This window comes from Scyliorhinus torazame, chromosome 19, assembly GCF_047496885.1.
Source record: "Scyliorhinus torazame isolate Kashiwa2021f chromosome 19, sScyTor2.1, whole genome shotgun sequence".
NCBI classification, from domain to species: domain Eukaryota; kingdom Metazoa; phylum Chordata; class Chondrichthyes; order Carcharhiniformes; family Scyliorhinidae; genus Scyliorhinus; species Scyliorhinus torazame.
The window spans coordinates 139695587-139719087 of NC_092725.1; the positions used below are offsets into that span (position 1 = coordinate 139695587).

The window sequence follows — 23501 nt, forward strand, 5'->3', positions numbered from 1 at the left end:
CCTTCCAGGAAACTGGTAACTAAAGTCGAAACTCATTGAATTGAATTCAAATTATTGATCTGGTTAGGAAATTGGCCGAACCGAAGGTGTCAGGATAGGGGGTTAATCAGTGGGTGCACTAAACGGAATAATGAGTGGAATTTAATGTAGGCAATGGAGGTCTCAGCCACTTTGGGGAAAGCCCACTGTACTAAGTGCCAGCCAGGCCTTCCCCAGCACCAAGGACACGAGGGGCAGAAATCCCAGGGATCCCGGCAACCCCTCATTGCCATCATGAGGGAGCAGTGGACAACAGCCAGCAATGCAGCTGTGAAAGTCCCAGGTTCAGCGTGGAACCCAAGCTACAGGTGAGTAAGGCGAGATGGGGATCACAAAAAGGAGGTTAACTTACTTGAAATGACTCGGGATGGCGTGGGGGTGGGAGTGTCAGAATGGGTGGCACGGTGGCACAGTGGTTAGCACTGTTGCTTCACAGCGCCAGAATCCCATGTTCAATTCCCAGTTTGGGTCACTGCCTGTGCGGAGTCTGCACGTTCTCCCCGTGTCTGCCTGGGTTTCCTCCGGGTGCTCCGGTTTCCTCCCACAAGTCCCGAAAGACGTGCTTGTTCGGAGAGTTGGACATTCTGAAATCTCCGTCAGTGTACCCGAACAGGCGTCGGAATGTGGCGACGAGGGGATTTTCACAGTAACTTCATTGCAGTGTTAATGTGAGCCGACTTGTGACAATAAAGATTATTATTAAGTAAGGGAAGGGGAGAGACTCTCGGCCAATGTGGCGACGAGGGGATTTTCACAGTAACTTCATTGCAGTGTTAATGTGAGCCGACTTGTGACAATAAAGATTATTATTAAGTAAGGGAAGGGGAGAGACTCTCGGCAGGCCTACCCCTTCCCTGGGTCACTTCAACATGCTCTGAGTACCTCTGAATGAATGGCCTCCGTACCTCCCCTCACCCCCCCTTCCCCACCTCCTCCACCCCAGGACCCTGAAAAACAACACAACAGGTTAAATAACAGTGTGGAACGAGGCACGAAATGCCCACATTAGGGCCTCAACAGGCATCGGGGCGGGGAGGCCGCAGGTTCCCACCTGCCCAACCCCCACCTCCAAACCCACCTCGGGAAGGAGCGGGGTGGGGGGGGGGGGGGAGTTTGGAGGGGGCGCGTTAAATTCCATCCAGTGTGACTAACGGTGCCCACAAGGATCTGTGTTGGGGCCTCAACCATTCAGTGGGTTGTATCAACTTAAATAATGGGGTTCAGAGCCATAGACTCACGTTCGGCGATGACACAAAGTTCGGCAGCATTGTAAGCATTGCGGATGGAAGCATAACGGCAGCGAGGTTCAGCTGCCGCTGGTGTTACAGAAACTCCCAGTCAGCTCTCCTGACCACTGCCAGCGTTATCCGTGAAGCATCTGTGGTGATGTGCATCAATGTAAATGCATGTAGGCTAGCTAGACACTAGAGGGAGCACCAGAGACACCACACACACACACTCAACCAATAGATCAGTTAGATAGGACATGCCCAATGGACATTCACGATACGCACGGAGGTGACACAACCACAGGGGGCATTACACCAACCCATATATAAAGGACACCACACACATGATCTGCCTCATTCCAGTGGAGACAGTCAGTGAGTAGAGACACAGGGTTGATTCAATATTACACCCACCACGTGGATTGCAGCAACTGGTTAGTCAGTCTGGGTAGCTATAGTAGGATTAGCAGTAGTGTCGAACCCGAGTAATAGAAGTGTAAATAGTTTAATAAACGTGTTGAAGTTATCTACACGTCTGAACCTTCCTTTGTCAAGTGTACCACAAGGAAGCCGCTTATGTTACACCTACAACATAACAAATCAGCATCCAGTGGTGGAAAGAGTGCAGTCGCTGTTGACTGTCCCTCGATTCGAGATTGACAAGATCCTCATGGTCGCAAATTTCTTCCAGGCGTCTTCAGGTGCCTAAAGAGGCCAATTCTCAACGCTTAAATCTTTGAACACAAGGGGCAGGATATCTCAAGAGATCTGGAGAGTAGGATTTGCTTTCTTTTCTTTTTTGCGGCCGTCCTACCTCATCGTGAGGATATTGTGACTCACAGCTCGAGGGCAGCTGGATGGATGAGCTGTAAAGTTTTCTTCCTTTGCTTTTGGAGTGAGCAGAGAGCATCTTGAAGAGGATTATGAGTGGCAGGGACAGAGTGGATAGTGGATACTCTTTCCTAGGGTAGGAGAGTCAAGTATGTGGGACATAGGTTTAAAGTGCGTGGGGAAAAGTTCAGAACAGATGCGCGAGGCAGGTATTTTACACAGAGGGTGGCAAATATATGGAACGTGCGGCCTGGGGAGGGGGTGAGAGCAGTTACGACAGCGGCATTTAAGGGGCATCTAGACAGGGGCTGGTTTAGCACTGGGCCAAATTGCTGGCTTTTAAAACAGACCAAGGCAGGCCAGCAGCACGGTTCAATTCCCGTAACAGCCTCCCCGAACAGGCCCCGGAATGTGGCAACTAGGGGCTTTTCACAGTAACTTCATTTGAAGCCGACTTGTGACAATAAGCGGTTTTCATTTTCATTTCAAATATATGAATGGGTGGGAATGGAAGGATACGGACTCCGTAAGTGCAGACAGTTTTAGTTTAGGCAGATTACCATGGTCGGCGCAGGCTTGGAGGGCTGAAGGGCCTGTTCCTATGCTGTATTGTTCTTTGTTATTTGATTGTACAGTGATAGATCCAACCATGTTTATGTATCTGTGTCTAGATTTTTGACTGAGCTCTCCCAGGTTCACAGCCCTGTCACTATCCCTAGGGTACAGTACGAAGTCTTACAACACCAGGTTAAAGTCCAACAGGTTTGTTTCGATGTCACTAGCTTTCGGAGCACTGCTCCTTCCTCAGGTGAATGAAGAGGTATGTTCCAGAAACATATATATAGACAGATTCAAAGATGCCAGACAATGCTTGGAATGCGACCATTAGCAGGTGATTAAATCTTTACAGATCCAGAGATGGGGTAACCCCAGGTTAAAGAGGTGTGAATTGTGTCAAGCCAGGACAGTTGGTAGGATTCCGCAGGCCAGATGGTGGTGGATGAATGTAATGCGACATGAATCCCAGGTCCCGGTTGAGGCCGCACTCATGTGTGCGGAACTTGGCTATAAGTTTCTGCTCAGCGATTCTGCGACAACGAATGAACGGACATCGCGCGACAATCACCAGGCAGGAATGTTCCCTTCCAGTCGGGGAACACTTCAGCAGTCAAGGGCATTCAGCCTCTGATCTCCGGGTAAGCGTTCTCCAAGGCGGCCTTCAGGCAGAATCGCCGAGCAGAAGCTTATAGCCAAGTTCCGCACACATGAGTGCGGCCGAATGGCCTCCTTCTGCACTGTAAATTCTATGATTCTATGATCGCAGGACCTGCCTCCCCCGAACAGGCGCTGGAATGTGGTGACTAGGGGCTTTTCACAGTAACTTCATTTGAAGCCTACTTGTGACAATAAGTGATTTTCATTTCATTTCATACGACAAACCCCTCACCTCTGAAATCAGCCTGTGCTTAAATTAATGCTCACCACAGAGCCTTAAATTAATGCTCACCACAGAGCCTTAAATTAATGCTCACCACAGAGCCTTAAATTAATGCTCACCACAGAACCTTATCCATCTGCAGAATTCACTTTTGTTATTAGCCAGACGTATAACTGTGAAATGAACCGAATAATGTTTCTCCAACACAACCCTAGAGTCTCCTTGGTAATTACCATTGAAAGCTAAGATATTTAATCTGGTGAAACATTTTTGCTGAACGAGCATTCTGGGGTTTATTTATTTTATCTACAGGATGTGGACGTCGCTGGCTGGGCCCACATTTATTGCTCATCCCTAGTTGCCCTCGAGAAGGTGGTGGTGGGTCGCCTCCTTAAACCACGGCAGTCCCTGTGGTGTAGGTGCACCCACTGTGCTGTTAGTTACGCGGACAACAGAAGGCTTCGTAACTCCCACTGCCGAGTGAGGGCAAACCGGCTGACGGTTCCTGAGGTTTGACCTGCCTCTTTCTTTTTGCCCATGATTAAGTTTCGATCGCTAAGTACCTTGTGAGGGAACATCGTGTATTGTTGCTATTAAAAGAATACATCACACACAGAATTAACTCTCTCTCTCTCTGTGATACAGATGAGCTCCAAGCTCAAATGTGGTTGCCAAAGGAGAAGCGGCGATCAGTCAGGGAGAAGGGTGAGACGTGAAGCTTGACGGTGGTGCGTGTTGTTCTCACTGCTGGCTCGCTGGTGCCACCAAGTGGACATAACCTGCGAAAGAGAAAGTGAATGAAAAGGAAATGAAAATCGCTTATTGTCACAAGTAGGCTTCAAATGAAGTTACTGTGAAAAGCCCCTAGTCGCCACATTCCGACGCCTGTTCGGGGAGGCTGTTACGGGAATTGAACCGTGCTGCTGGCCTGCCTTGGTCTGCTTTCAAAGCCAGTCATTTAGCCCTGTGCTAAACAGCCCAACCATTCTGGATTGTTGCGCATGGTTCTGAACATTCAGTGTGCCAACATCTTAGCCAGTCTAAACATGGGAAAATAAGCCAACGCCATCAAGCAAATATGTTCTCAACCAGCCATCACATCCAGCATGCGGTTACCTTTAAAGATGTTCTGGGCTGTTAAAGTAAATATTTCGCTATTCAAAATAAAAAGCGTGGACAAATAGTTTATCCCAATGCAGAAATGCTTCCCATTTCTCCCTGATCTTCACCACCCGCTCACCTCCCTGCTCCCCCAGCCACTTGTATATATCTCCAATTCTTCCCTCCCCTCCACATCCGAAAGCAGCAGAAATGTATCATTTAATTACTCCATTACTGCTGCACTCCTGTGGCGTAAGCTTTAGCAAGGCCGGGCCGAATATTAAATATTAATTGATGTGTTAGGCAGGTAGGTTCGATGTGGACTGCACTCGATGCAGGGAAGTTAGAAACAGACATCTAACAGTGGAGAAAATCCATCACTGTTTTATTCAACGATAGAACTGATACACATATTCAGCTGTGGGTCGACACTATACTGAACTGACTGGAGACCTTGTACTAGCCTGACCAGACTTACTCGCTACCGCATGGTGTTTGCACTGAGTTAGCTCGTGGACTCTGACTGTCTCAGTGGCTGGGTCCCGAGAGAGCGGGAAACCTAGTGCCCTCTGGCTTTATAGTGGTGGTGTCCTGTCTGGTGATTGGCTGCACTGTGCTGTGTGCTCACTGGTCATTATGTGTGTCAATCACTGCCTGTCTGCATCTCATTATATACATGCGTGGGGATTATGACATCTCCCCCCCTTTTTTATTAGATAAATAAATACTAAGGTGTGCGTGCGTATATATATATATATATGCCTGACTATATACAAAAGGTGTCTGAATGAACGTATATACATAGGAAAGTGTCGATAGTGCAGATATATGGCAAACAAAACAATATTTACAGAGGTTAAATCGATGAAGTCACAAAATGTACAAAAGTTCAGTCTACAGATTCAGTCTGTGTGGTGGGCAACGAATTCTTGTCGATCGCCGCAGAGATGGATCAGGAGCCGCCTGCACGTGGATAGGCGGGATTGCTGCCATCGCGGTGGTCGCATGGGCTGGCAGGATTGCTGGTAGATCAGTGGCCTCGTGCAAGGTACGTCTGGAGGAGGCATCGTAGGCGGCGGGGCACTTCGGTCAGGTAGCGGGTGTGGAACTCTTCGCAGTGCCCGTCTGTTGCGTCGTAGCAGGGAGCCATCAGCCATGCGGACAAGGAACGATCTTGGGGCCACTTGTTTGATCACAACAGCTGTGGCTGACCAGCCGCCCTCAGGCAACTGGACACAAACATGATCAGTTGGGGCCAGCTCAGGTAGATCCGTGGCATAAGCATCGAATGTGGCCTTCGTTTGCGCCCGTGACTGCTGCATTTGCTGTAAGACCGTGAGGTGGTCAAGGTCTGGAACATGGATGGCTGGAACTGTGGTCCTCAGAGTGCGATTCATGAGCACCTGCGCTGGAGACAACCCAGTGGACAGTGGGGTTGCCCTGTATGCCAGCATCGCCAGGTCGAAGTCTGAGCCTGAGTCTGCAGCTTTGCACAGCAACCACTTTACAATATGGACCCCTTTCTCGGCCTTCCAGTAGTGGGGACTGGAGGTTACATGACGGAAGTTGTAGGACTGTTCAAAATCAGACCATTCCTGGCTGTAAAAGCAAGGACCGTTGTCGCACATTACCGTGAGCGGAATCCCATGCCTGGCGAACGTTTCTTTGCAAGCTTTGATTACCGCCTTCGTCGTGAGGTCGGACAGTTTCACCACTTCTGGGTAATTGAAGAAGTAGTCGACCAGGAGTACGTAGTCATGCCCCTTGGCATGGAAAACGTCTCCACCTACTTTGGACCACAGAGAGGTCACGATCTCGTGCTGCTGCAGCGTTTCCTTGGGTTGAGCTGGTTGAAACTTCTGACAGGTAGGGCAGTTGAGGACTGTGTCGGCAATGTCTTGGCTGATGCCCGGCCAATAGACAGCCTCCCGAGCTCTGCGTCGGCATTTCTCGACACCAAGGTGACCCTCATGGAGTTGGCCCAGCACCATAGCCCGCAGGCTCTGAGGAATCACAATCCTATCGAGTTTCAGAAGGATTCCCTCCACCACCGTCAGGTCGTCTTTTACGTTATAGAACTGGGGACATTGTCCCTTCTGCCAGCCATTGCTGAGATGCTGCATCACGCGCTGCAGCAGAGGATTCTTGGCCGTCTCCTCATGAATTTGGACCATCCGTTCGTCAGAGGCCGCAAGGTTTGAGGCACACAACTGCACTTGGGCTTCTATGTGGCAGATGAAGTCACTTTGTTCACACGGTGTGGTAATGGACCTGGACAGGGCATCTGCAACGATCAGCTCTTTGCCTGGCGTGTAGACCAGTTCGAAGTCGCAGCGGCGTAGCTTAAGAAGAATTTGTTGTAACCGAGGTGTCATGTCATTTAAATGCTTCTGGATTATATGGACTAGAGGCCTGTGGTCCGTTTCTACCGTAAATTTTGGCAGGCCGTAAACATAGTCGTGAAACTTGACTATCCCTGTTAGGAGGCCCAGACACTCCTCAATCTGAGCGTACCATTGCTCAGTGGGCGTCATGGCTGTCATGATATTCAAACACACACATCATGATGGACACACTAACAGGCAAATCAGAGTACACAACACCACAACCAATCACAGACAAGAACACCAACCACATAAAAAGCACGAGCACGACACCTGGAGGTCAGTAGGTCTGGGGAGAAGGAAGCATGAAAGAGCTGTTGAAACACCACAAGCAGGGAGCCCCCCACGTGCAGAGTGCAAAGACCAAGTTGTAAATAGTGAGTTTAAATAAACAAGCGTTGTACCTTATGCAACTGTGTTGGCTCTTCTGTGTGTTAGAACACCCAACACCACATGGTACAGGAGTGGATCGATACCTGCCTACCAACCTGCCATTCTGGACATGGACCACACCGGCAAACCGCAGCCGATGCAAGTCACGGGGAACCTAGGCACCAACTGGAAGCTCTACAGGCAGCGATTTGACCTGTACATCCGTGCCACCGAAAAACAGAATGTCTCGGATGATTCGAAGATTGCAATGCTCCTCTTCTACGCAGGCCCCCACCCAAATGATGTCTTTAATTCACTGGTGTTCGAGGAAGGCGAAAACCAGGCCAAATATGACACGGTCATCCTCAAAATGGACCAGCACTTTCAAACTGAAGTAAACCAAACTTTCGAAAGATACATCTTTCAGCAACGCCTGCAAGGTAAGGAGGAGCTTTTTCAACCCTTTTTGACGCACCTCCGGATTCTGGCGCAGTCCTGCGGTTACGGCACCACCACAGAGTCCATGATCAGGGACCAGATTGTTTTTGGCGTTGCCTCCAGTGGCCTACGCCAGCAGCTTCTTAAAATAAAGAGCCTTACCTTAGCGTCTGCTGTGGAAGCCTGTGTCCTCCATGAGAATGCTGCCTGCCGTTTTGCCCGATTTCAGGCGTCCGAGTTGGCACGGAGGGGGTCCCCAGCCGTCGAATCGGCAAGCCAGGCCGCCCACGACGTTGAACGCATCCAGGCCGTCGATTTCTTCCCGCCCCACGGCCCGGACGACAGCGGCCGCTTCCCGCGCTTTTCGCGGTCTCCCGCGCAGGTGCGCGCCAAGAATAACGGCCACAACGAGGGACGCACTGCGCAGGCGCGCCCACCGCAAGATCGCACTGCGCATGCGCAGTGGCGCAACGAACGCCGTGACGTCATGACGTGCAGCAAGTGTGGAGGTCTACACTTAAAAGGGCAATGTCCTGCAAAATACCAACAGTGCAACAGATGTGCCATGATAGGCCACTACGCAGCCCGCTGTCGTGCGGCTCAACCCATGGATCCGGCGCATCCTCGACAACCTCGCACACGAGTCAGGACCGTCCAGCCCACGCATCAAGACTTCCAGTTAAGTGATGCAGATGACCAGGATGACTTCAGAGTTGCCGTCATTGATGTCAACAAGGTCAATGCCATCAATCCAGACGATGAGTGGTGTGCCACCCTGACGGTCAACCGATCGCGCGTCGCCTTCCGTCTGGACACCGGCGCATCCGCCAACCTGATTGCTTACTCTGCAGTCCAGGCCATGAAGGTCAAACCACTCATCACACCATCCCGGCTTAAGATGGTTGACTATAACGGGAACGTTATCCCGTCCGTAGGATCTTGCCAGCTACAGGTGACTCACAAGAGGTACACGGCCACACTCCCCTTCGAAGTTGTGGGCTCATCAAAGGACTCGTTACTGGGCGCACAAGCGTGTAAGGTCCTTCACCTGGTACAGCGCATCATGTCTCTCTCTCCAGATGAGATATCCGACTTCCCGGATGCTGAGTTCCACGCGAATCTCCATTCCCTCCTCGCTCACAACCAGGAGGTTTTTGAAGGCATGGGGACATTGCCACACACGTACAAGATTCGACTCAGACCGGACGCCATCCCTGTCGTTCACGCACCTCGCAGGGTTCCTGCGCCTCTCAAAGACCGCCTCAAGGCACAACTGCAGATTCTTCAGGACCAAGGGGTCCTATCCAAGGTCACGGAGCCCACGCCATGGGTCAGCTCCATGGTCTGTGTAAAGAAGCCCTCTGGCGAGCTCCGTATATGTATAGATCCAAAAGATCTGAACAACAACATCATGCGGGAACACTATCCCATCCCGAAACGAGAAGACCTCACCAGCGAGATGGCGCGAGCCAACATATTCACTAAATTGGATGCGTCCAAAGGATTCTGGCAGATCCAACTGGACCCGGCCAGCCGAAGACTATGCACATTCAACACCCCTTTTGGCAGATTCTGCTACAACCGGATGCCATTCGGCATCATTTCGGCATCTGAAGTATTCCACCGCATTATGGAGCAGATGATGGAAGGCATCGAAGGGGTACGTGTATATGTGGACGATATCATCATTTGGTCCACCACTCCGCAGGAACACATGCATCGTCTTCGACGTGTCTTCACCCGCATACGGCAAAATGGCCTGCGTCTCAACCGTGCGAAGTGTGCTTTCGGCCAGACGGAGCTGAAATTCCTCGGGGACCACATCTCAAGGTCCGGGGTCCGTCCCGATGCAGACAAGGTTAGCGCCATCACAGCCATGCCACGACCGGCTGACAAGAAGGCTGTCTTAAGATTCCTGGGCATGGTCAACTTCCTTGGGAAGTTCATTCCCAACCTGGCTTCTCATACAACAAACATGCGCCATCTCGTAAAAAAATCGACGGAATTCAACTGGCACCAGTCGCATCAGCAGGAATGGGAGGAGCTCAAGCACAAACTGGTCACGGCACCAGTGCTGGCCTTCTTTGACGCGACTCGCCCTACAAAGATCTCAACAGACGCCAGCCAATCTGGTATTGGAGCGGTACTCCTGCAAAAAGACAGCACGTCATCATGGGCCCCGGTTGCGTATGCCTCACGAGCCATGACCCCTACCGAACAGCGCTACGCGCAAATCGAAAAAGAATGCCTGGGCTTGTTAACTGGACTGGACAAGTTCCACGACTATGTGTATGGCCTGCCACGATTCACGGTCGAAACTGACCACCGCCCCCTGGTCAACATCATTAACAAAGACCTGAACGACATGACTCCTCGCCTCCAGCGCATCTTACTCAAACTCAGGAGGTACGATTTTGAACTGATCTACACTCCGGGGAAGGAACTCATAGTGGCGGACACTCTTTCCCGAGCAGTGAGCACACCACCAGATGCGGAGGGGTTCGTGCGTCAAATTGAGGCACACGTGACTCTGACAGCAGCAAATATGCCAGCTGATGATCCTTGTCTGGCCCACATACGCGCAGAGACGGCGACTGACCCTCTGCTGCAGCGAGTGATGCGCCACATGACGGAAGGGTGGCTAAAAGGGCAGTGCCCCCAGTTTTACAATGTGCGAGATGATCTCACCAATATAGACGGGGTCCTTATGAAATCGCATAGGATCGTCATTCCACACAGTGTGCGCCAGATGATTCTTCGTCAACTACACGAAGGCCACTTGGGTGTCGAAAAATGCAGACGAAGGGCCCGGGCGGCGGTATATTGGCCGGGTATTAATGAAGACATAGCCAACATGGTGCTCAACTGCACAACCTGTCAGAGGTTTCAGCCGGCGCAACCTCCGGAAACACTTCTACAACACGAGATGGTGACGTCCCCCTGGGCGAAGGTGGGTGTTGACCTATTTCACGCGCTCGGCAGAGATTACATTGTTATTATAGACTACTTCTCAAACTACCCGGAAGTCATGCCTCTCCATGATCTGACGTCGTCCGCAGTCATTGGGGCCTGCAAGGAAACGTTTGCTCGCCATGGCATTCCAAGGACTGTCATGTCAGACAATGGACCTTGTTTTGCCAGCCGTGAATGGTCGTCCTTTGCCGCAGCATATGGTTTCACTCATGTGACATCCAGCCCTCTGCATCCACAATCGAACGGGAAGGCTGAAAAGGGTGTCCACATCGCAAAGCGGCTCCTGTGCAAGGCGGCTGATGCCGGATCGGACTTTAACCTTGCCTTGCTGGCCTATCGATCGGCCCCGTTATCCACGGGCCTCTCGCCAGCGCAGCTACTAATGGGTCGCTCCCTCAGGACGACGGTACCTTCCGTCCTGGCACCGACAACAGACCATGAGGCGGTTCTTCGGGACATGCAACTGCAGCGTGATCGCCAGAAAGGTCGGTACGACACACGAGCGACGGACCTGCCCCCCCTGTCCTCCGGAGACAAAGTACGCGTCCATCAACCGTATGGTGGCTGGTCAGCACCGGCCGAAGTCCTCCGACAACGAGGGACGCACTGCGCAGGCGCGCCCACCGCAAGATCGCACTGCGCATGCGCAGTGGCGCAACGAACGCCGTGACGTCATGACGTGCAGCAAGTGTGGAGGTCTACACTTAAAAGGGCAATGTCCTGCAAAATACCAACAGTGCAACAGATGTGCCATGATAGGCCACTACGCAGCCCGCTGTCGTGCGGCTCAACCCATGGATCCGGCGCATCCTCGACAACCTCGCACACGAGTCAGGACCGTCCAGCCCACGCATCAAGACTTCCAGTTAAGTGATGCAGATGACCAGGATGACTTCAGAGTTGCCGTCATTGATGTCAACAAGGTCAATGCCATCAATCCAGACGATGAGTGGTGTGCCACCCTGACGGTCAACCGATCGCGCGTCGCCTTCCGTCTGGACACCGGCGCATCCGCCAACCTGATTGCTTACTCTGCAGTCCAGGCCATGAAGGTCAAACCACTCATCACACCATCCCGGCTTAAGATGGTTGACTATAACGGGAACGTTATCCCGTCCGTAGGATCTTGCCAGCTACAGGTGACTCACAAGAGGTACACGGCCACACTCCCCTTCGAAGTTGTGGGCTCATCAAAGGACTCGTTACTGGGCGCACAAGCGTGTAAGGTCCTTCACCTGGTACAGCGCATCATGTCTCTCTCTCCAGATGAGATATCCGACTTCCCGGATGCTGAGTTCCACGCGAATCTCCATTCCCTCCTCGCTCACAACCAGGAGGTTTTTGAAGGCATGGGGACATTGCCACACACGTACAAGATTCGACTCAGACCGGACGCCATCCCTGTCGTTCACGCACCTCGCAGGGTTCCTGCGCCTCTCAAAGACCGCCTCAAGGCACAACTGCAGATTCTTCAGGACCAAGGGGTCCTATCCAAGGTCACGGAGCCCACGCCATGGGTCAGCTCCATGGTCTGTGTAAAGAAGCCCTCTGGCGAGCTCCGTATATGTATAGATCCAAAAGATCTGAACAACAACATCATGCGGGAACACTATCCCATCCCGAAACGAGAAGACCTCACCAGCGAGATGGCGCGAGCCAACATATTCACTAAATTGGATGCGTCCAAAGGATTCTGGCAGATCCAACTGGACCCGGCCAGCCGAAGACTATGCACATTCAACACCCCTTTTGGCAGATTCTGCTACAACCGGATGCCATTCGGCATCATTTCGGCATCTGAAGTATTCCACCGCATTATGGAGCAGATGATGGAAGGCATCGAAGGGGTACGTGTATATGTGGACGATATCATCATTTGGTCCACCACTCCGCAGGAACACATGCATCGTCTTCGACGTGTCTTCACCCGCATACGGCAAAATGGCCTGCGTCTCAACCGTGCGAAGTGTGCTTTCGGCCAGACGGAGCTGAAATTCCTCGGGGACCACATCTCAAGGTCCGGGGTCCGTCCCGATGCAGACAAGGTTAGCGCCATCACAGCCATGCCACGACCGGCTGACAAGAAGGCTGTCTTAAGATTCCTGGGCATGGTCAACTTCCTTGGGAAGTTCATTCCCAACCTGGCTTCTCATACAACAAACATGCGCCATCTCGTAAAAAAATCGACGGAATTCAACTGGCACCAGTCGCATCAGCAGGAATGGGAGGAGCTCAAGCACAAACTGGTCACGGCACCAGTGCTGGCCTTCTTTGACGCGACTCGCCCTACAAAGATCTCAACAGACGCCAGCCAATCTGGTATTGGAGCGGTACTCCTGCAAAAAGACAGCACGTCATCATGGGCCCCGGTTGCGTATGCCTCACGAGCCATGACCCCTACCGAACAGCGCTACGCGCAAATCGAAAAAGAATGCCTGGGCTTGTTAACTGGACTGGACAAGTTCCACGACTATGTGTATGGCCTGCCACGATTCACGGTCGAAACTGACCACCGCCCCCTGGTCAACATCATTAACAAAGACCTGAACGACATGACTCCTCGCCTCCAGCGCATCTTACTCAAACTCAGGAGGTACGATTTTGAACTGATCTACACTCCGGGGAAGGAACTCATAGTGGCGGACACTCTTTCCCGAGCAGTGAGCACACCACCAGATGCGGAGGGGTTCGTGCGTCAAATTGAGGCACACGTGACTCTGACAGCAGCAAATATGCCAGCTGATGATCCTTGTCTGGCCCACATACGCGCAGAGACGGCGACTGACCCTCTGCTGCAGCGAGTGATGCGCCACATGACGGAAGGGTGGCTAAAAGGGCAGTGCCCCCAGTTTTACAATGTGCGAGATGATCTCACCAATATAGACGGGGTCCTTATGAAATCGCATAGGATCGTCATTCCACACAGTGTGCGCCAGATGATTCTTCGTCAACTACACGAAGGCCACTTGGGTGTCGAAAAATGCAGACGAAGGGCCCGGGCGGCGGTATATTGGCCGGGTATTAATGAAGACATAGCCAACATGGTGCTCAACTGCACAACCTGTCAGAGGTTTCAGCCGGCGCAACCTCCGGAAACACTTCTACAACACGAGATGGTGACGTCCCCCTGGGCGAAGGTGGGTGTTGACCTATTTCACGCGCTCGGCAGAGATTACATTGTTATTATAGACTACTTCTCAAACTACCCGGAAGTCATGCCTCTCCATGATCTGACGTCGTCCGCAGTCATTGGGGCCTGCAAGGAAACGTTTGCTCGCCATGGCATTCCAAGGACTGTCATGTCAGACAATGGACCTTGTTTTGCCAGCCGTGAATGGTCGTCCTTTGCCGCAGCATATGGTTTCACTCATGTGACATCCAGCCCTCTGCATCCACAATCGAACGGGAAGGCTGAAAAGGGTGTCCACATCGCAAAGCGGCTCCTGTGCAAGGCGGCTGATGCCGGATCGGACTTTAACCTTGCCTTGCTGGCCTATCGATCGGCCCCGTTATCCACGGGCCTCTCGCCAGCGCAGCTACTAATGGGTCGCTCCCTCAGGACGACGGTACCTTCCGTCCTGGCACCGACAACAGACCATGAGGCGGTTCTTCGGGACATGCAACTGCAGCGTGATCGCCAGAAAGGTCGGTACGACACACGAGCGACGGACCTGCCCCCCCTGTCCTCCGGAGACAAAGTACGCGTCCATCAACCGTATGGTGGCTGGTCAGCACCGGCCGAAGTCCTCCGACAAGTGGCTCCCCGCTCGTTCCTGGTTCGCATGCCGGATGGTTCCGTGCGTCGCCGCAATCGGCGCGCCCTTCGCCGACTTCCACGTTCACAGCCACACAACACGCCAGATCCTCAACAGGCTTCCGAGGATGACTTTGTGGAGCTGCCGCACATCACGCCCTTTCCATCGCCACCCATGGCCATGCCTGCACAGCAGCCGGTGGTTCTTGATCCACCCTTAAGGCGGTCAACCCGAATTCGTCGCAAACCCATTAGAATGGACTTATAATACAGTTCATATGTTTAATAAGTTGGACAATTTTACATGATAACCTGTTGTTGTTTATCGTTCCAGATGTCGTCTGACTGGACAACTGTTCAAAATTTTTTTTCTTCTTCTCTCGTTCGCATTTCTGTTATGTTATGGTACAACTGGATTCATGTGACGCACTCGACATCGCCCCATGTACATAGTTCCGTCATAGACACATGCTGCACACGACACACACACACTCTTAGATGCACTCACGTCACGATCATATTTATTACCACGTAGGCACATATCTTTGTAAAAAGGGGGGATGTCATGATATTCAAACACACACATCATGATGGACACACTAACAGGCAAATCAGAGTACACAACACCACAACCAATCACAGACAAGAACACCAACCACATAAAAAGCACGAGCACGACACCTGGAGGTCAGTAGGTCTGGGGAGAAGGAAGCATGAAAGAGCTGTTGAAACACCACAAGCAGGGAGCCCCCCACGTGCAGAGTGCAAAGACCAAGTTGTAAATAGTGAGTTTAAATAAACAAGCGTTGTACCTTATGCAACTGTGTTGGCTCTTCTGTGTGTTAGAACACCCAACACCACAATGGCCCTGGAGGCATAAGCCACTGGAGCCCAGGACAAGGAGTCATCTCCCTGACGGAGCACCGCCCCAATGCCGTCCTGGCTTGCATCAGTCGATATCTTGGTTTCCTTGGTTGGGTCGAAGAACGCCAGATCCGGGGCTGTGGTGAGCTTTGCTTTCAGCTCACACCATTCCTCTTCATGCGTGGGCAGCCACTGGAATTCCGTTGACTTCTTGACGAGATGGCGGAGGGCCGTGGTGTGGGATGCCATATTGGGAATGAATTTCCCGAGGAAGTTGACCATCCGAGGAAGCGGAGGACCGCCATTTTGTCCTCCGGGGTCATCGCGTTGATCGCCGAGACCTTGTCGGCATCTGGCCGCACACCCTGCTGCGAGATGTGGTCACCCAGGAACTTAATGTCTGATTGAGCAAATGAGCACTTGGCCCTGTTGAGCTAGAGACCATGTTCATGAATTCTCTGGAATACCTTCTTGAGGCGAGCGATGTGTTCCTGGGGCATTGTGGACCAGATAATTACGTCGTCAACGTATACTCGCACCCACTTGATGCCCTCCATCATCTGCTCTATGATGCAGTGAAATACTTACGCCACAGGAATGCAGCAGTATAAGCCTCCCATCTCTGGGATCAATCGAGTGAACCTCCTCTGAACTGCCTCCAATGCCGCTATTGCTGTTCCTGGTCCCAGAAGAAAGGGGGAGAGATGCTCCCAGGGTCCTACCTTCATTGAGTCTCTTAGAATTCCCGAGATGTTTACTCCCCAACATGTACGAGGGACAGCGTGATTGAGGAGCAAACTCTTCCTCTGCACGTCAAATGACCAATTACAGTTCTTCTGGTGGTCTGTTTAACCCTCACCTTTCTACCTCTCTCTGCTGCCGGAATTGCCCTTTGCTGGAGTACGAAAGGTGCTGACTATCCGCCACAATCTTGTGCAATTGGCCAACATTCATGCGTGTCCAGACAAATGTGAACGCACCGTTCAACCATTTATAGATGTAATTAGTAACCAGTGATCTGTGCACTTTGTAGCAGGATTCGGTGGTTGGTTTTTAGGATTGGAAACCCTGGAGTGACCCAATTACTGTCCTGACTGCGATCAACTAACTCAACAGATTATTTTTTAAATTCCATTCATCGCAAAACTCAGACAGTGTTAAACACAGTTGTTGATTTGCAATTTAACAGCAAACGGTTGAATTATAATCTCGATCATGACTGAAACAGCTGGAAAAACTGATTGGTGTCTCAGAGAAAAGTTTAGGACTGATGAAAGGTCACTGACCTGGAACAATAATTCTTTCTCTCTCTCTCCACTGTTCCTCGACCTGCTGAGTATTTCCGGACGATTTCTGACTTTATTTCACGCCTCTGATCCTCAAAGTGTGTGCTGAATACGGCTGGGACTTTGAAACAAAACAAAAAGCAATTTTCACCTTTAATTCTTACAGCATCTCAGCTTCCCAAATCTCAAAAGGTTCCATCACTGAAAGCACGTTTAATTTCCTGGCGGCTCACTGGATGAAGCGAATCATCATATTAGAAGTGGGATCTCGGTGGAATGCAGCCACAGTGACCACCTTGAATGACTGGACTATTCACTAAGATGGAAACACTGATTGTACTTAGGCTGCAGACTCTTAACAGAAGGTTCACGGCACAGGAATGACATCACCTACAAATTACTGATTGCAATCTTCGGATGCAAATGTTTCATGTATGAATGATGTTCCTGTGACTGTTACATTCGCGGAAACGTTATTCCATTTATTTTATTGCGTGTTCGTTGGCATTTATTGCTCTGTCCGTGGCGGACAGAGGAATGGCATCCAAACAGAGCGGGCATCTACTAACATTTCAGTCTTAATAATAATCTTTATTGGTGTCACAAGTAGGCTTACACTAACACTGCAATGAAGTAACTGTGAAAATCCCCTAGTCGCCACACTCCGGCGCCTGTTCGGGTACACAGGGGGAGAATTCAGAATGTCCAATTCACCTAACAGCACATCTTTCGGGACTTGTGGGAGGAAACCGGAGCACCCGGAAGAAACCCACACAGACACGGGGGGAACGTGCAGACTCCGCACAGACAGTGACCCAGCGGGGAATTGAACCTGGGACCCTGCCGCTGTGAAGCAACAGTGCTACCCACTGTGCTACCGTGAGTCTTGTTTCACGAGAGGGTTATTTGTGATAAATTAATGCTGAGAAAGTCAAATCTTTTCTCCTCGGCCACAATAACAACAAAACAGAACCCTGTCTCTGAATTGTGATGCAGGTCTATTATTTTGTCTTTTATTTGTGACACCATCAGAGCGAAAGCCAGCTTCACTTAAAGAAAGTAACTCAAATCAGCTCAACAACAATTTTCATCTATGTAGCACCTTGAACTTGGTAGGGCGGAGTGGGGGGAGTGGGCGGAATCTGGAAACAGAGGAACACTGACAGAGAGATGGTCACAGAGGTAAAGAACGGATGAAACCGCGGGGAAATTAAACACCCCAACAGGCATTTTATAATGAAGGTGCTGGGGTACTAAGAACCAATGTTCGTCAGTGATGACTGGGGTGATGGGTAAGCAGAATCTGGCGTGCAATCGGGTGCAAATCAACGTGTTGACATTTACGAAGCAGTGGAGGCCAGCAAGCAGAGGGTTGCGGTGATCAGAACTGGCGGTGGTAAAGAGGTACATGAGAGTTCCAGTGATGGCACAGAGATAGACAATGGTACAGAGCGGACATGAGCAACCTTTGTGATAAGGACCGGTCCCCTGGCCACGTGTCTCTTGGGGGCGCGGTGTTCGCTGGCGGCGGGATGCTCGTTTCTGGCTGGATGTATTTGGGATTTCCCATTCAAGACACCCAACACCACCGGGAAACCCGGCGGGCAGGGAACAGAAAATCCCAACGGTCGGAGAATTCCGTCCATAGTGTCAGAAACTCAGCTTGTGGGGGAATACATGATTCCGAAGTTCCAAAAATAGCATGGCTCCACTTAAAGTGATTGTTGGGAAGGGCAGTGGAACCAATCACTGACAAGGTGATGACCTCAGTGACAACGGCTGAATATGATTGGCTTCAATCAAAAAATCAGCAAAGATGCATAGATGCCGTGAACAGTTCAAAACGATGCAGGAGAGGTGGGTGTGGGTGTCAGAAGCATTCGGATGAAAGTTGACCCAAAGCTGAAGTTTTATTCAGGAGTCGGAAACTAGAAACAGGAACATGTTCCTGGGCTGGCAACTCACAACATGCTTTACGTATTCCCATCACAATTTTCAGTGCTCCAGCCAATCAAGAAGAGGACTCACCGTCCAATGGCCCAGACGCAACCACCTTCAGCTGTTTCATCATTGACCTTCCTTCCATTCATAAGGTCAGAAGTGGGGATGTTCACTGATGACTGCACAATGTTCATCAGCATTCGTGACTCCTCAGATAATGAAGCAGTCCATGTGCAAACGCATCAAGACCCAGACAATATCCAGGCTTGGGCTGACAAGTGGCAAGTTACATTTTGTGCCACACAAGTGCCTGGCAATGACCATCACTAACAAGAGAGGATCTAACCATTGCCCCTTGGCAGCCTGCGGTGAGTAACTCACCTCCTGACCCCCTAAAGCCTATCCACCATCTACAAGGCACAAGTCAGGAGTGTGATGGAATACTCTCCACTTGCCTGGATGAGTGCAGCTCCAACAACACTCAAGAAGATTAACACCATCCAGGACAAAGCAGCCCGCTTGGTTGCTCCCACTTCCACAAACATTCACTCCCTCCACCACCAACGAACAGTGGTAGCCGTGTGTACCATCTACAGGGTGCACTGCAGGAACTCAGCAAGGTTCCTCAGGCAGCACCTTCCAAACTCACAACCTCTACCAGCTACAAGGACCAAAGCAGTAGATACCTGGGGACACTATCACCTGGAGGTTCCCCTCCAAGTCACTCACCATCTTTTCACTGGGTCAAAATCCTGGAACTCCCTTCCTAACAGCATTGTGGATGTACCTGCCCTGCAGGGACTGCAGCAGTTCAAGAAGGTAGCTCACCATCTTTTCAACGGCAACTAAGAATGGGTAATAAATGCTGGCCTGTGACACCCACATCCCATGAACGAATATGAACACAAAATTGGGAACAGGAAGTAGACCTCTGATGCTGGAGGGTCAATGTGGCGGCCCGCCCACACTCGGAGGTCAGCAGTCCCATCGGCCGGTTTGGGAGCTGCCAATCTGAAAACTGAGACAGCAAGGGACCAGTGCATTATTAGTAAGTTCATTATCTGGCTGGCCATGATGCTGGAAAGGCAATCCCTCCAGAGGATGGTCAACAGCCATTACTGGTCCAGTGGTTGGATCCATCGCATGATTTATTGTACCCGCTTCTTGCCCTGAGCTTACCAAATTGGCCTGGGCATAGTCCAGGTCACTCCTTGGCTTTCCCATCTTGCTGATCAGAAATCCTACTCAATGCAGGATCGGGGCATTAATAGACCCCTAATTAAAATCTAATTGGCTTCAATTGGCTGCCCGCTCTCTTTAAAAATGACCCTGAAGTTGGGATTGTGGTAGCAAATCCATACGGAGGCCAGAAGTGCAATATGCGCATTGGCCCAGACCACAGACTCTCCATATCTAGCCCCAGGTCTATAGATAATGTCACCAAGAGAAGTTTGCAGTTGAAGGGAAGCAGGGACCAAAGGTGACTACTTTGGGGACTCCAGTGTTGAGGGTGTGGGCGAGAAGAGACATGTTATTGTTGGAGACACTCTGGCTGTTATTGAACAGCTAAACATGGAACCAACTGAGGATAATCTCCCAGGATCGGAGAAAGAAGGACAGGCATTGAAGAAGAATAGTGGTTAACTGTGTTGCAGACAGGTCAAGGAAAGGAAGAATATGTATAATAGTCAGAGATTTTTTAAAGACTATTTTGATATTGTGAGAAAGACAGAAATCAGTTAGTGTTATTTTCCTTGTGATTCCATGTTTAACTATCTCCAATCTTGGAGGCAATACGTTCACGAACAAGGCTGGCCTTTGCTCCTTTTTTTTTGTGCAAATTATTGTGAATGAATAGGTTCTGTGCAACAATCTAAGCAACAATCTGTCTGCTGGTTCTACCACTTTCCAAAATCAGGAAGATGTTAAGAGATATGTACCAGGGATTTCTGCTTGACTCCCGGGCAAGCTACCTGACCACATCTTGAACATTGTGAGCAGTCTTTGTCTCCTTATTTAAGGAAGGATGTGAATATGTTGGAGGTGGTTCAGAGGAGGTTTACTAGATTGATACCTGGAACGAACCGGCTGTCTTACGAGAAAAGGTTGGACAGTCTGGGTTTGTTTCCACAGATTTTGGGGCGACTCGATTGAAGTCTACAAGATCCTGAATAATCTTGACAAGGTGGGCGTGGAAAGGATGATTCCTCTTCTGGGCATGTCCAGAACCAGGGGGCAGTATTTTAAAATTAGGGGTCACCATTTGAGGACAGAGATGAGGAGAATGTTTTTATCTCAGAGGATTGTGCGAGATTGGAATTCTCTGCCTCAGAAAGTGGTACAGGTGGAGTCATTGAATATTTTTACAGCGGGTCTAGTGATCTGCATATCTGTATGTACACAAGGGGTTAATGTAAAGACACTGCAACCAAGTAATCACTAGAGGGCAGCACTAGAGATGTATAAATAGACAGACGGAAGCCAGGATCGGTCTCTTCACAGTAACGAGTGACCAGACACAGACGGACAGCTCAGTACAGGTGTAGATAATCATAAGAACGTCTTAGTTAATCTTGTTAATGTAACGTCTAGTTTAAGCATTGGAGAGAGAACGAACACACAGTTAATTCATCAACGTTACGCAATAAAGCATTTTCCCCAATTGGAAGACTACGAGTGTTATTCAACATCTAGTTAAATTTCATTCTGGAAGAAACAAGTGAGTAACTGATATTGCATAAGGCAATACATTACTATCAGAAATAGTAATATCATAGCAGGGGGCATGAAAGATCATCATGGGTAGATGAGACTCTGGAATTCGAAAAGCAAACAGATTAGCTGTGATGTTATTGAATAGCGGAGCAGGCTCGAGGAGCCGAATAGCCTATTCCTGCTCCTGTTTTGTATGTTTGTTTATTGTGTGCTTTGGAGTCACGCTGATTCACAGGGATTACTCACTTGTGGGATTGTCTCTGACAGTGAGCGTGGGGGGGGGGGGGGGGGAAATCTCAGTGTCAACTTTAAATTAGTTTGGAGTTTTTTCATGAACCCTAAATGAGAATCTCATTGCATCAGGGGCTGGTTTAGCACAGTGGGCTAAACATCTGGCTTGTAATGCAGAACAAGGCCAGCAGCGCGCCTTCAATTCCCGTACCGGCCTCCCCGAACAGGCGCCGGAATGTGGCGACTGTCATGATATGCAAAAATGCAGATAATAATATACAGACAGGCAGCTAATGAACACAGAGAACAGGACATGACCAATGACCAAGCAGGACCCTCAGGGGTGGTATTTCACCATAAAAGGCACGAGGCACTCACACTCCACCTCTTTCCACTGATGAACATCTACAGAGTAAGTCAGGGTGTATGTACAGTATCACACCTCCAGCACGTGGCTAAGAGCTAGTCTGGTTTAGTCAGACACAGTAACCACACTTAGGTTAGCAGAGAGTCGAACTCATAGAGAACTGTGCTAACTGTGCTACTGGTTCAATAAATCAGATTGAACTAACTTCAAGGTCTGGAGTATCTTTTGGTCAAAGCTGCATCCAGTTGCAGCCTGTGTTATCCCAGAGTACATAACACATCAGCGACTAGGGGCTTTTCACAGTAACTTCTTTGACGCCTACTTGTGACAATAATCAATTATTATCACTTAAGGATTTTAAGTTGCAACAGGAATTGACGGGAGTAGAGAGTATTAAAAGCTCAACTACTTAATGTTCCAGCATCTTTTTCAGAAGGATTTAAAGTTCAGTAACGCTGAAAAGTGTGCAGGTGATCTTCTTGCAAAGACAGGCTGAAGGATCGAAGTTATTAGTAAGCTTTGATCACTAACCGTGAAATAAAAAGGTGCTGGAATTATATTTTAGTTCAATGTCATTCTGCAACATAATCTTATTGAAATTGCTCAGCGGGTCATTTGTGCTGGGGAAGTGAAACCGCGACAGTTCAGAATAAAGATTTGAAAAGATTTATTTTAAATGATTTACCAAGCTAACAGAGTCATATAATTCCTTCAATATTGCTCAAGCAAAATAAGATTAGGAACCTTGCTTTTATGTACTTCTATCTTCTCTCGGCACACACACAAAATCAGGCATAAATATATCCAAAATTCATCCATGCAGAATATTGTGATTCTTGTATTCTGGTCTAGAGAATACAAATATACCAATTTATAATTGTTACCACATCCTGGGCACGTGTGTGGTCAATTCCAGCCTGACAGGCCCCAGAATCACAACTTAAGTGAATTAACCGATAATTCTTAAAATTCTTTAAAAAATACCCAAAGTCTTTGGCTCTTGGCTGCCCAATAATTACAGTCACCAGGTTTGTAAATTTGTATTAGCGAGAGGCAGCACAGCTTTGTGAAGGGGAGGTCGTGTCTCACTAACTTGATAGAGTTTTTTGAGGAGGTCACAAAGATGATTGATGCAGGGAGGGCAGTGGATGTTGTCTATATGGACTTCAGTAAGGCCTTTGACAATGTCCCTCATGGTAGACTAGTACAAAAGGTGAAGTCACACGGGATCAGGGGTGAGCTGGCAAGGTGGATACAGAACTGGCTAGGCCATAGAAGGCAGAGAGTAACAATGGAAGGATGCTTTTCTGATTGGAGGGCTGTGACTAGTGGTGTTCCGCAGGGATCAGTGCTGGGACCTTTGCTCTTTGTAGTATATATAAATGATTTGGAGAAAATGTAACTGGTCTGGTTAGTAAGTTTGCAGACGACACAAAGGTTGGTGGGATTGCGGATAGCGATGAGGACTGTCGGAGGATACAGCAGGATTTCGATCGCCGGAGATCGGAGAATCGGCGCCACTGGTGCCAGCGCGGTCG

General features: G+C 49.8%; 1 long non-coding RNA gene across 1 annotated transcript; it reads right to left on the reverse strand.

The window, feature by feature from the left end:
* Positions 1-4016: 4016 nt before the first annotated feature.
* LOC140395949 (uncharacterized) lies at positions 4017-23180 on the reverse strand. Its single transcript, XR_011936415.1, has 3 exons — positions 23057-23180; positions 16710-16830; positions 4017-4316 (listed from the first exon to the last, which is right to left on the reverse strand). It is a non-coding gene; the product is annotated as an uncharacterized lncRNA (long non-coding RNA).
* Between the last annotated feature and the right edge of the window lie 321 nt (positions 23181-23501).